Source organism: Ambystoma mexicanum, chromosome 4q (assembly GCF_040938575.1).
Source record: "Ambystoma mexicanum isolate Mex_15411 chromosome 4q, UKY_AmexF1_1, whole genome shotgun sequence".
NCBI classification, from domain to species: Eukaryota; Metazoa; Chordata; class Amphibia; order Caudata; family Ambystomatidae; genus Ambystoma; species Ambystoma mexicanum.
In genome coordinates, this window is record NC_090928.1 from 488133845 (window position 1) to 488147355 (window position 13511).

Genomic DNA, 13511 nt, shown 5'->3' on the forward strand with positions numbered 1-13511 from the left:
ACAGCTCAGAAGGGGGATCCAATTATTGGTAAGTTTTACCAACACCTTGAGGACCCTGAGAACTTTCCCCTGACGGATACCGAGTACATTGGGAAAGAGGATCTAAGAGTGTTGATGAAATGTCCAAAAATGTTCTTGATCCAAGACGGTTTGTTGGTAAGGAAATCCAAAGCTGGCCATGATCAGTGGGTGGTTCCTACCTCCTTCCGAAGCCTGATGTTAAGTCACGCCCATGATGCGGCTACCGCCGGTCATAGGGGGTTTCATACAACACTTGAGACCTTAAGAGAGGTTGCCTACTGGCCACACATGGGCCAGGACCTCAACCAATATTTGAAGGGTTGTCTTGTGTGTGCACAATTTCAGTCAACATCCCTCACACACCGGGCGCCTCTCCAAAAGAGAGGAATGACACTCCCATGGTCAGATTTACAGATCGACTTTGTAGGCCCTGTGATTCGCTCGACTAGAGGAAACAAGTACATGTTGACCGTTACATGCTTGTTTACCAAGTGGGTGGAATGTCTCCCAGCCCCAAATTGCAAGGCAGAAACTGCAGCTGCCCTGATGATTAACCACATCTTTTCCCGTTTCGGTCTACCTCAAAGGATTGAGTTAGACAGGGGTAGCCACTTCACCAGTGAAGTAATGACAAAGATGTGGGAGATACTGGGGGTTAAAAGGAAGCTACACATTGCTTACAGGCCAGCTTCTTCTGGAGCAGTTGAGAGATACAACCGAACCATTGTGAGCATATTGAAAAAGTTTGTGGCAGATTCTGGGCCAAGTTGTGATATCCGATTACCTCTGGTCCTAATGGCCATCAGATCTACCCCTTCATCTGCAACCAAAATGTCACCATTCGAGTTGATGACTGGACGCAAGATGGTGCTTCCGCAGCATTTGCTCTACAGGACCCAAGAGCAAACGTTGATAAATGCCTCCACAACTCATGAGTATGTGGAGAATTTAAGGAAACACCTTCAACATGCTTTTGCCTATGCTCAGCGGAATCTAGAAAGATCAGCTGAGAGTATGAAGACCCACTATGACCTGAAAACTTCCAGGAAGGAATATCAGGTGGGGGACCGGGTCTATTTATACAATTTCCAAAGGAACCAGGCCAAACAGCGAAAATCTTTGCCTACATGGAAGGGACCGTTTGAGATTATAGACAAGATCTCCCCTGTGGCCTACAAGATCCGCATCCCCAAAGGCGGTTTGGCAGAGGGGGAAGACAAGTGGGTCCACATAAACCAGTTGAAGTGTTGCCATCCCAGGCACACTTTGCAGCAACTGGAGGAGTCCTCTGCAATCCCAGAGGGTACCGCTCCAGAGTAATTCAATTCCAACCCTAAAATATCCTACATATAACCTATCAAATTCTGTGTTTCTCAAGTTTATGTGTTCCTGTCGCTTAATTTAAAAAAATTTGCATGTTCATATCTGTTGAGTTCTAAAATATATATGCCACCCCACTATATCAATTGTGGGGGAGAAATGTCCATGAATAGGTATTGCCGCTCTTCCTTTGTCGTCCTAGGAGAAAGAAAACCTGGAGACTGGCCAAGGAGGACGATCCGGGAGCCGAGATCCGAGGGGCCCAGTGTACCGCCCAATACTCCCATCAGGACCGGCGAGGAGAACCGACTGATCCACCCCTGATGGAGGAAAGGATGCTGAACTTTGTCATCTGCGGAATTGGAAGAAGATGATGCGGACCTCCCAGCACTTGGGTCAACATCCTTAGCACCCGACATCCCCTCGACTCAATCCAAGTGCAGTCGGGCGGGGGGGTTTGTTGGGTGTTCTGACCCACGTTTGGCCTATTATGCTACAACATTTGGTGCTGTGGGCTTAGGAAATCCAAGATGGCCGAAAAAGCCCACATGTGCGCCAGAATCTATGAAAACCGCGCAGTTTGTGAGTACCCCAAAATGTTCGCCTGACTTGCCACCTCCCCGGTGCGGGTGTGATGGGTCAGAAGAGCCATGAGTGAAATGGGGTGCCAAAGAGAAAAACAGCAGTGCCTGTTCGCTAGAAAGCACTTTAAAAATCACCCTTTGTTTCTCTGAAGGCAAGCTCAGAATGCCCATTTCAAACATTGCAGAATATCCAACAATCTCACTGAACACCAGCAGACATTTGACAGAATAAAGTCTTGTGGGCATACAAAATCTGGAAAGAGGATGAGCCTAAAATAATGTTCATAGCAAAACTGGCTGAGCTGTGGATTTCAGCAGTTTAAGTAAATTTGGACTGAAAGACACTAAAAATCTAAATGTTTAAAAGAAATGAGTGATCTACTTTTGAGTGTCACATAGGTTGCAATTGTTTAAATGTCATAGTTTTAAACTTAGAATCAGCATTCTAGCTGCATGCGTAAAAATTGGAAGTTTGATTTGGACAGGAAAACTGGCAGCCAAAGAGACATTTAGCTGAGGCCTGGCTTAAAAAGAGAGGGAATTTTGCCCACCAGCTACCCCCGACAGGAGTTGAGACTTGCACAACAGCTGTGTTCCCAGGCCTAGCTGCCTTTTGCTGTTCCCACCAAAAGGGATATGACACTTCTCTGATTGAATTACCTGGGCTCTGCAGGAAATTGAACAAAGCCCTGTCCTTACTCAGGCAAATGTTTTATTGGGGGAGGTGGGTCGTAAAAGTGGCTTCCTCCTGGAAGGAAAGGGGAGGAGCACTGCCTGTGAGAGCAAGCTGGCTTGGCAGAACTGGAAAAACCAGAAATTCAACCTTGTGCTCGGGGAAACCACACCCCTTTGGGGAAAGAACATAAATCTAAAAAGATGGATCATTCATAGAGCGGACTTGTGAAAATTTTATAAGTGATATCATTATTCTTGTGATTTTTCTGTGCACATTTGAAGACGTGTTAGGACCCGGTGGTATGTTCAGGGGGGTTTTTAGCGGAAAAGAGGATATTACTCTAAATGTATGTATGTTAAAAATCTGACACTCCACCACCTTATGCCCACATGCTTTGCGAACATTTGTGTAAATGCGGGGACAAATCCAATATTGGTAACCCGACCAAAAAGTGAAATATGTTGCCATTTTTGAACCCAAGCTCCTAGAAAAGACAGAATTGGAACAGGGGCTACCATCAGTAAATGCATGATGTGTGTATGCAATGCCAAACAACTGTCTATCGGGGAAGTATGTATTTGGATCAGATGTAGATTGTGTGTAAAGTTGACAGGGGTGGGTTCTCTGTATCATAAACAGACCTCATCATGATGACACTTCATTTCATTCCCCCAATCAAGGGGAAGAGGAGGAAGTGGCCAATGACAAGTGGAGAGGGGTACGGCCTAGAAAGCTAGCCTCTCCACCCACTTTCAAAACACATAAAAGCAGACAGTCAGGACAGATAGAGACATTCGATTCCACCTGCTGCGGGACGCTCTGCCGGGAAAATCCATACTTTACCTCCATCAACCTCCAGAGAGCCAACATAGAGACTTCAATCTATCCACCTTCAGAGACCAAGACTTTACTTCAGAATTTGTAGCAGAGAGGTCAACTACAAGCTAAATCCCTCTTTAGCAGGCCTCAAATCATTGCCACTATTCACAGCCAGGCGAGCTGTTTGAATTCTTTGCAAGAACTCTTGCCATTTGCCAGAGAGCAGTGTTGTATCCAGAGAGAGACCAGCTGAACCGGAGACCGCTGTACCCGGACCCACAGACCTGATCAGAACCAGAGACCCAGACCAGACCAGCAGAGTAGAGCTGACCCAGACGCTGTGTGCAGAAACCGTCCGTGGCGAGTGAAGAAAACCTGTTGACCAGATCCGTGGCGAGGCCCATTCCTTTTAAAATTATATTGTGAGTACCTAGCAGAACTGTGCAGAACCAATCTCTTAGTTAAAATAATATAATTCAATCTATTTTAATCTAACCAGAACTGCCTCCTAACTGTCACCTGTCATTTGCAAAGCTGTCACTTGTCATTTTCTAGCTGCAAGCTGTAACCTGTCGCTTTGAACTCATACTTTTGCCGTAATCACGATTCTCGCACTCGCGAATTTTACCGCGATTTGCAATTTGGTTAAAAATCCAGCCACGTGTGAAAACAGCAGCTTCATTGCTTTGCTTTGCCAAAAACTCGTTTAGCAAGGATACACGCCATGTCGATCAGTTTTAAGATGTGTTTGTGTTTGCTCAATCTGGGGAATGTGCCTAGTAGGCACTCTTTCGGGGTCCACTCGTATCTGTTCACTCCCGCTTTTCTGTAGGTTTGTTCGATTCTGGACGGGAAGCCTAGCACCTTGCGGCAGGTCCAGAACATGTGGATCATATCCGCTGCTTCGTTACTACACCAGGGACATTGTGGTTAGGCTTGATTATTGAAACTGGCTACTCTGTGTGGGGTCATGTAAGTCCTGTATAGGACATTCAACTGTATTAGTCTGAACCTGGTGTTTCTGGACACCTCTTTGGGGTAAAGTAGTACCATTTCCCATTCGTTCTCGTCATGGTGGTTCCCAAGTCCTTCTCCCATTTTTCTTTCAACGATGTGCTGCGAGGGTTGGGTCTGTCCATTATTTGGCTGTATAATCTGGATACTGGTTTCCAGCACAGTTCCAGCAAGCCGCCTGGGACCCCAATTGGCAGTATCTGAAAAAGATACAAGTACCTTTGTAGTGTGTTGATAATAATTATATTAAGTCAGACTTTCCATGAGAGAACCAGTTTACACCATGTTTCCAGAATTATTTGTTTTACCATGGCATCAGGGTGAAACTGCATTTTTCTATGATAGTTATCATGAGATTAATCCATCCACTAATCAGTTCATTCGTACATGCATTAATTTTGAATTCATCTGGAATAGGCTATGTTTGAGCACTGTAGTTTTGGTCTAAGCTATTAGGGTTCAATATATGCTGAGAGCCATGTGATTATGTACACTTATCATTTATAGCATTATAGTGTGCTTTTAGATGCTAGATATGATCTGCTTTGTGTCTCCGTCCATCTATGAATGTGGCTTCTTGCTGTGCGCAGAGAGGGAATTGTTTTTGCAAGCGAGCACACAGTGAGAGAAATGTTTTGATAACAACTGCCCTTTGGCAGACAGTCAGATACTCCTTGGCACAGAGAAACAACCTTGCTGAGTGAGGAGAATGCTATGTTTTGGGTTTTGCATATGAGACTGCTGTCTCAATGCGAGAATGTTAGCAATAGCTTGTTCTGTTCTTAGGATAATGGAGAGACATATCACCGTGACTAGTATAGTTCACGCCATAACAATGTATGCATGTAGATAGACACATGCTGTGTTCCATGGAATGCTTACTGCGCATATATGTAATGAGTGTGTCACAGCACTACAATTCTAATGTATAGCTGTGGGGTTTCTGTTGAGTAGATTCAGACGGCAGTAGATGGAGAAGGAGAGGGGAGTAGGAGTGTGCTAGGGAGCTGCTGTTAGAGAGAGCTAGCTAGCGGGAAGGAAGCTGTCTCATCAGAAGAGACAGACTCAGAGCACAGTCCTAGAGAACTGGCTCTGTGTGGACGAGAGCATTGCTAGGAGAAGCCGGGAGAGCAGGGGTATTTAAAAGTACTCATAGGCTAGAGAGTGCTGATTGCTTGCTTGTATAGTGATTAGTGGCATTTTGCCATGGAATGGTTGTGCTTTGAAATGAACCGATTGCTGTGTCTTTTTGTTATCTTTTGTTTTGTTTCCATAGCATAGCAATTTTGCTGTAGTTTCACAGGTTTGGGGGGATAATTTACCTGATATACATTTTTAAGTGGATTTGTTATGGACATACCCACATATTGAATCATATTTACTTAATATGTAAATGAAAATGTACAGATTGTGTCTTGTAACCGGGTTGCTGTATCCCCCATAGGGAACAGAATCAATGTTTGCATAATTAACTTTAAATCCTGAATAATTACCAACTTTGTTTAACTCTTCTTTTGTGTGAGGTATTGTTTCAGTGTGGTCCCGTTTACATAGCTGTAGGTTATCTGCAAAGTGTGCCATTTTGTATGCTCACCTGTGACCTGGATTCCCTTTCTCCTTCTGTTTGTTCTGATCTGCACAACAACGTGTTCCACTACTAATGCATGGAAGAGCAGGGGGAGGTCACAGCCTTGATGGGTCCCACTCCCTAGCGTAAAGTGTCCGACTGTACTCCATTTACCAGATGTCTTGCTGAGGAGGAGGCACATAATATCTTCAGCCATGTGAGCCATACCTCCCTGAATCCAGATTTAGTTAGGGTATCATGAAGCAAGACACAGTTGGCCCTTTCGAAGACCTTTTCAGCATCAAGACCCAATAACAGCAAGTCACAGATATGTTCCCTTGGTAAGGTCATCACGTTTACGGTGTTCCTTAGATGGTCTGCCCCTTGTCCATCCTTTACAAAACCAACTGGGACTGGGTGTATAAGCTTTGGAAACTATAGAGCCAATTGGGAAGCCAGTAAAGTTGCGTACAAGTTTAGAAGGGAACCTGGACTGCTCTACAACAGAAGGTTAGATCTTTGCTGTCCTTTGGTATTACCACAATGCAAGCTTTTAGAAAGGTCAGGGGGGAGTGATTATGTTTATATAAAGTGGTTATAAAGCTCAGTCAGGAAGCGGGGCATGGGCTCTTAGGTACGTTATGTAGAAAGTGTCCATGAAACCATCCTCCAGTGACTTTTTCTGAGGTTTCAAAACCTTGATACCTTAACTACTGCCAACTGCTTCCTGAGGGATTAATCTAGGAAGGTCTACACCTAGTTGATGTTTTATAGGGGTACATAATTAGGTGGTGTGGCTTCATAGATTCATAGTTTTGACAGTTTTCTGGGAAAACTGATCAGCATATCCCTTCTAGGTGGTCTGCTACCTGCCCAAGCGCAACCCTATTTTTCTTAATTCCTCTGTTAACTGCCTGTGTCCTTTCATAATGCATATGTTTCAACATTCTAAGCATTTGAGATGCTTTATATTTCTCTCATTCTTCCAATGCCTGTCTTTTAGTATGAATTTCTCTGTTCAGTGTTTCCCTTTCAACCCCATTTTCCAGAAGGTACTATCTCCCCAACCAACCTGGCTTCTAAGTGGTTGTGCAACCCCTTCTTTCTCTGACCCCCTGCTATGAACAGACCTCTAAATGTAGCCTTTGCTGCCTCACAAACAGTATTGAGGTCCATTTCTCCCATATCATTGATCTAAACAAACTATTGTATCTCCTTCCCGAGGGAGTTGTGGAACACATAAGGGCTCATTATGAGTTTGCTGGTATTCTGGCAGTAAATCTGCCAGAAAACCGGCTAATCAAATTAATGATACTGCCACTTGGTGAGGCGGTATTACCACGGGAGGTATTATCTCTGGCAGTAATACCACCACATTACAAGTGACTGTTTGCCAGTGTAAATATCCATTTGGGATTTTTGCTGGTATTACCAGCACAGTATTACCATTCAGTGATACCATCACCGGTAACACCGGCAAACTTGGAGTTTGTCAGTAAAGGACAAACGGAGGTAAACGGTATTACCTCCACTTTCTTCCTGCACCACCAAACTCTTAATGAGCCTCATAGTCTTTCAACAGCATCTTGTTACATTGACAATGTCTTCTCTTAGGCCTTCCTGTTTCCCACTTGAAGTCAATTACCACAATATCATGCTCTTTCCAGCCTATTATTTGAATACTTGCCTTACCCAATAGTTACTCCTTCCCTTTGTGCAACCTGTGAGAGATGGGATAAAAAGCATAACCTCCCAACTCAGGGTGGTGTACCCTACATGAATCAAACTAGGTGTACATTTGCAGGTCCTCATCAAATGCCTGCTTCTCTATCCCTGTGGTCCTCTTAGATTGCTGCCCATCCAACAACCAGTCCAGTCAGGAGTTTTTTATGTTGTTCAAATCTCCCCTATCATTCTTGTGCCATTAAACCAAGCATCAATTATCATCCTCTTTTTTCTCAAAGAACACTCATTTATGAGTATTTTGGGCATAACGTGTAGCCAGTATAATCTTTCTGCCAAGTAATGTACCCTTTATAATTAGAAATCTACACTCTGTATCCCTTTCAATATTGGTCTCTACCAATGGGAGGTTCAAGCTCACTAGGATACCCAGCCCTTTTTTTTTCTCTGCAGGTGAAGATCAAAATACAGGCAAACAAAGGGGGGTCTGGGAATCTCTCTACCAGCACAAACACAGCCTAGTAACCTGTTCTTGGGTGAATAACCCCTGGGAGAGACTCTACCAAGTCTTTAACTCACTGTCCTTTTCACAGAGAAGAAATTTCCCCGCATATCAGCCTTTGTCCTGCCCAGGGGCAGTCCAGCGCCGAAATGCTAGGCAATTCTCCTCTGAACAAGAGTACCATCAGTAACCCCATACACGTGTTTCAGCCTTGTTGGGCATCATCAGCGAGGTGAAACTGTTGCCTCTCTAAGAACAGCGAGCAAGGGGTCCACGTCTGGATTGCCCTGTTAACTTAGGGTGAAACCCAAAGTTAATGTATGCAAACAAAGGGGGGTCTGGGAATCTCTCTACCAGCACAAACACAGCCCAATGACCTGTTCTTGGGTGAATAACCCCTGGGAGAGACTCTACCAAGTCTTTAGCTCACTGTCCTTTTCACAGAGAAGAAATTTCCCCGCATATCAGCCTTTGTCGGGGAGCATAGTTGGGGAAGGACTCCACCATCTTGTTTTTCTCTGCCTCTCTCTCCTTCCTGTTCCCTTCACTTCTTCTAGAGCAAAGCACTTTGGCTGTTATATCGCAAGGGCAAAGTGAACCTCTTTAAATAATAGTGATTGGACCCCTAAAGCAGGATTGCTTTAGTCCAATCATCTAAAGAATTGTACATTTAAAAGAAGCAATCTCCCACCACTTATTTTAATAATCTTTTGGATTGAACCATTAAATATTATGTGTGTCCCCTGCTGGGAACAGTCATTTCCAGAGTCCTTCAGTTGTGAGGTGAAAGCATGTGTTCCAAAGCAGGCAAAAGCTATTTCCCCTAAGCATTACCATAGACCATTGGGGGTGAACCTGCTGTTGGAACAAGACCTGCCTCTTTGCCAGTCACAGTGGCACCCAGCACCCCGCTTTGTTGAAGGACCCATGCAGTTATGTGCCAGCCTCCCCCTTGCTTGAGAGCCCAATTTGTCCCTCAGTCCCCGGAATGAGACTCACAGCAACCTTAGGAGTGGCCTGCTGCTGAAGCAAGACCTACCTGTCTGCCAGCCAAAGTTGTTGAGTGCCAGTTGCCCCTGTGTTTTAGAGTTCAAGGAAATGTCTCATCTTGGGACTCCCTGTACCCTAAGAGCTTAGAGGGATAGGATCCTAGTGGTTTGCTTTTGAATGGCTTGGAGCTATTTTCAAGGACCGTTTTAACCATCACATTTATCCATCACGGTCCTCCTGTGCCATGTTTTGCACTCTCCCGATCTTCAAATTGCTCTCACAGTGCCAACAAGTCTGATTCCACACTGCAGGACCACCAGGAATCACAAAAAAGTACTATTGATTACTAACTGCCCCATTAGTACATTGTTGGGCCGTAGAGACTGGTTAGGTCACTTGTATCCCCTTTTGACCCAATACATATAATTTTAAAGAACAGTGTGGTTATTACTTGTGTTATAGCCCTGGTTCATTACTCAGAGTGCTGGATCTTGCTATCTTTGCTTATTCTGTGTTCTTTCCTTGGGCTGGCATTTGTATAGTGTTTTTCTAGTTATTATTGTACATGGTGCGTTTAATTAAAGTATACATATTTGTATAGAACTTTCATTGGACATTATTCTATTTTGAACTGTTATACTTGGTTGTTTGAGTTGCTACTGAACCACATTCACACCTCTCCTGAGGGTATAACCTTCCCTTGGCTCAATTTACCACAAAAGTATAACCTTCCCTTGGCTCAATTTACCACAAAAGACAAAGGAGGTATTTATATATTTCTTAACTCGGCCTGTTTTACCTCTATGAATGTGTTGGCTCCTGGTTTTAAGCAGTCTGAGGGTTGAGTGAACATTTTAGCCTCTACTCATCTTTGTCACAACCATCTTTTGCAGTTTTGTCTCTGTGGGCCCCTCCCAGGGTGCCATTTTCCTGTGCTCCTTCAATGTGGGAATGATTACTTGCACCACGCCACTGCCTATTTGCCCGGTGGGTGTGTGGGGGCACTGCACTGGGTAATGTGGAGAGGGATCACTGGAGCTCAGCTTTAATGCAGACATGTTGTCCATGCTGCCTGGAGCGCTCCGCAATTAGAATTATAACAGTAACTGGGGTAATTCTTGCTGAAGGGAATGACCAAGATGTGTTCTGCATGCTATATTCCTGGGACTGTAAATGTAGGTAGCAAGCTTGGAGCTATGTCCCTAAGACACAGAGTTCTGAGACGGGAAGCAAGCTGAGTGCTTTGTCATCAAGATTTTGTGTTCGGTTAAGGAATCCGGATATGGAAAAGTAGTACATTTGATAGGGCCGTCCACCATTTGAGAAGATCAAAAGTCACACTTTTGAGAACACTTAGTTCCTTTTGAGTTTTAGCCGAAACCCTTAGGCCCTGTAGGCATTCATGTGATCCTGTGCCCTTTTGTACAGTAAAGCTAAACAATATCATAGTGATTCCTGCCTCTGAGATTAGTGGACAAATGAGGGAGGCTGTTTTTCATCCAATCCAACATGTTGTGTACCAATACAAATGTTGAAACATTTTTATTCTTCTGTTATGTTATGTTATGTTATGTTATGTTAAATTGATTATGTTTAGTGCAACAGCTGTTGGGTGGTTTCCTGGAACTTAAAATGAAGAGAATTGACTAAAGGTTCACAGAGCATTAATAGAAGAAATGTATACCGCAAACAGATATCTTTTCAATTGTTTGTGAACACGAAAATGATCAGATAAGAATTTATGAGCAAGGGGAAGGAGTATCAAGAGAGAATGATCTTAGGTGTTGAATCTCCTGTCACCCAATCAGGTATTTCCAAATCTTCTTTATTAAAACATACAAGGAGATTGTGAATATAGGCTGCCTCCTGGATGTTTGTCTATTGATTCTAGGGTGGTCAGGCCATCCCATTGCTGACCCTATGTATTACCCTCAGACACTTAAAGACTATTTGTTGACTATGAAAAGCTTGTCAATAAGTCATGTGGAGAGTATGTTTTTAGCTTTTATATGAAATAACATACCATAAGAGACAGCATGGTGCTCTGACTCTATGGGCAGTTGCTGTAGGCTTGCCTTCTACCTTGAAAGGTGCTCATGCCTTGGTAACCCAGGCTTCCTATTGCAAAAAGTCAAAAGAGTATTTGTTTACTATATCCAGGGTATCCTTACATTTTAGGCTGACCCTAATCTTGGGAGGTCAAAAGGATGTAGCCTTTTCTCTCTATCTCGCAAGATGAGCTTCATTGAGGTAGCCTGATGGTCTTCTTCTTATACTTTTTTCCTTGTGAAAGTTTTTCAGTCCTTATCCTCTCTTACTCTCCCAACGCTCCGCTTCTCTACTCCAGCTCTAACTCTCTACAATCTTCCTCCTGGGTTTATCACTTTTCTCACTTCACCTTTCTCCACTCCTCTCCACCTGCCTGATCTTATTCCACAACCAATCTGACGTTCTACTTTCCTTCCACCTCATGATTTTGTTTCCTGTCTCTACTCTCCTACTTCCTCCTAGATGTACTCTTCCTCTTAACTTTCCTCTCCACACTTGCTCCAAACTCTCCTGATCGTACTCCTGTTTCTCCCTTTCTCCCTCATTTCTCTCACTACCGCCTCTCTCTCTCTCTCGCTTTCTTTCTCTCTGTATCTTTCTCTCTCTCTCTCTGTTCTGATCCCCATGTTAGGACAGGTGCTGACAGGTACCAGAATAGGGAAACAGGTACCAATGTGCATGTATCACTCTATGAATTCTGGGGAGCTAGGGATGGAAGTCCCTCTAAACTCCCTCACACCAACTCTGGGAATAGTCTGGCTCCCCCTGGGGGCTGGTAAAACACATATATTCACGAGCCTGTCACATTTCATATACTAATTAGTGTAAACACTGAGCTTAATTTCAGTTAGTTAGCTGCCATCCAGAAGCCATTGCCTACATTACAGAGTAAAAAGTGATGTAACTCAGCTGAATGGTGCTGAGTTTGAGTATAGTTGAGTAACATTAGCATAAATGATCACATAGCATAAGACTTCAAATGTTTCATCAGTATATATTTAAAGGCAAAGGAGAAGGGACTGAACACCAGACTGGGTCCTTTTAACTTTGCATTGAATCATAAAAACAAATAGTGACTGCTTGTTCGCTGTGACTCAGAAAGGATTTGATTCAAGGGTCAACAGAGTCTTACACCATCAACATTCTAATAAGGTCAAGTCACCAATTTCGACCATGTCTCTCACAACATAAAGCATTGTTTTGATCACAGAGTCTGTGCTATGAAATCCCTGCAAACCAGCTTGTTGAGGACAAAGAATGTCATTTCCAAAACTATATTTGTTGAGATGAGCCAGAACAACCTTTTCAAGAAATGTTGTAACATAGGACATGTTTGAAATAGACGCAAGGTTGATTGTATATATAGAAAAATAAACTTTATTCTGTACCATTCCACACGTATATTTAAAACATAAAAATTGACTAAATTCACAAACACTAAAGTTCAGAAGCAAAATCAACCTTGTGGCTCGTGGCTGAGATATATGACAAATCACTTTTTATTGTTTTATTTTAAAAGGCGCTTAGAGAATTGTCACCAGTCAGAGTTATATGGGCGTAGAGAGGGGTAATCAGCTTCCCAATTCTGTTTTTTGCTTTATTCTTTTCCCACTCGGAAACTGATCTCCCAAAAACAAAAAATAAAGGAAACTACTCAATTTGTGATATCCCCCTTTCTAATGCCATGGTTCACACAAGCAATGTTATTACATTGATGTTAATGCCATGATTACTACTAGCCATGTGGATGCTGCCAATGATGTTCATACCTACGTTCCCCCCCTGACTAATGCCATGGTTCACACAAGCATGTTATTTACCACAGATGTTAATGCCATGATTGCTACTAGCCATGTGGATGACGCCTATGATGTTCATATGTACGTGCCCCCCCCTTGCTAATGCCATGATTCACACAACCAATGTTATTACAACAGATGATGTTAACGCTATGATTACTACATGCAATGTGGATGTCGCTAATGATGTTAATGCTTGCCTGCCCCACCTGCTAATGTCACATATACTAAAAGAAAATAGGATCATTCACTCCTGAGATGTGCACTGATCAATGCCCGATCCATCAACGCCCATGCCCTAGATATTCACAACCTCATCACCAGCCACAACCTCGACATACTCATGGTAACAGAAACCTGGCTGCATGAAGCCTCAGGTCCTGCACCATCCCTCTCCATACCACCAGGTTACGCCTTCACTAAACAGGATCGCCCCACCAAAGGAGGGGGCGTACCCCTGATTACTAAGGACTCCCTTTCCATCAGA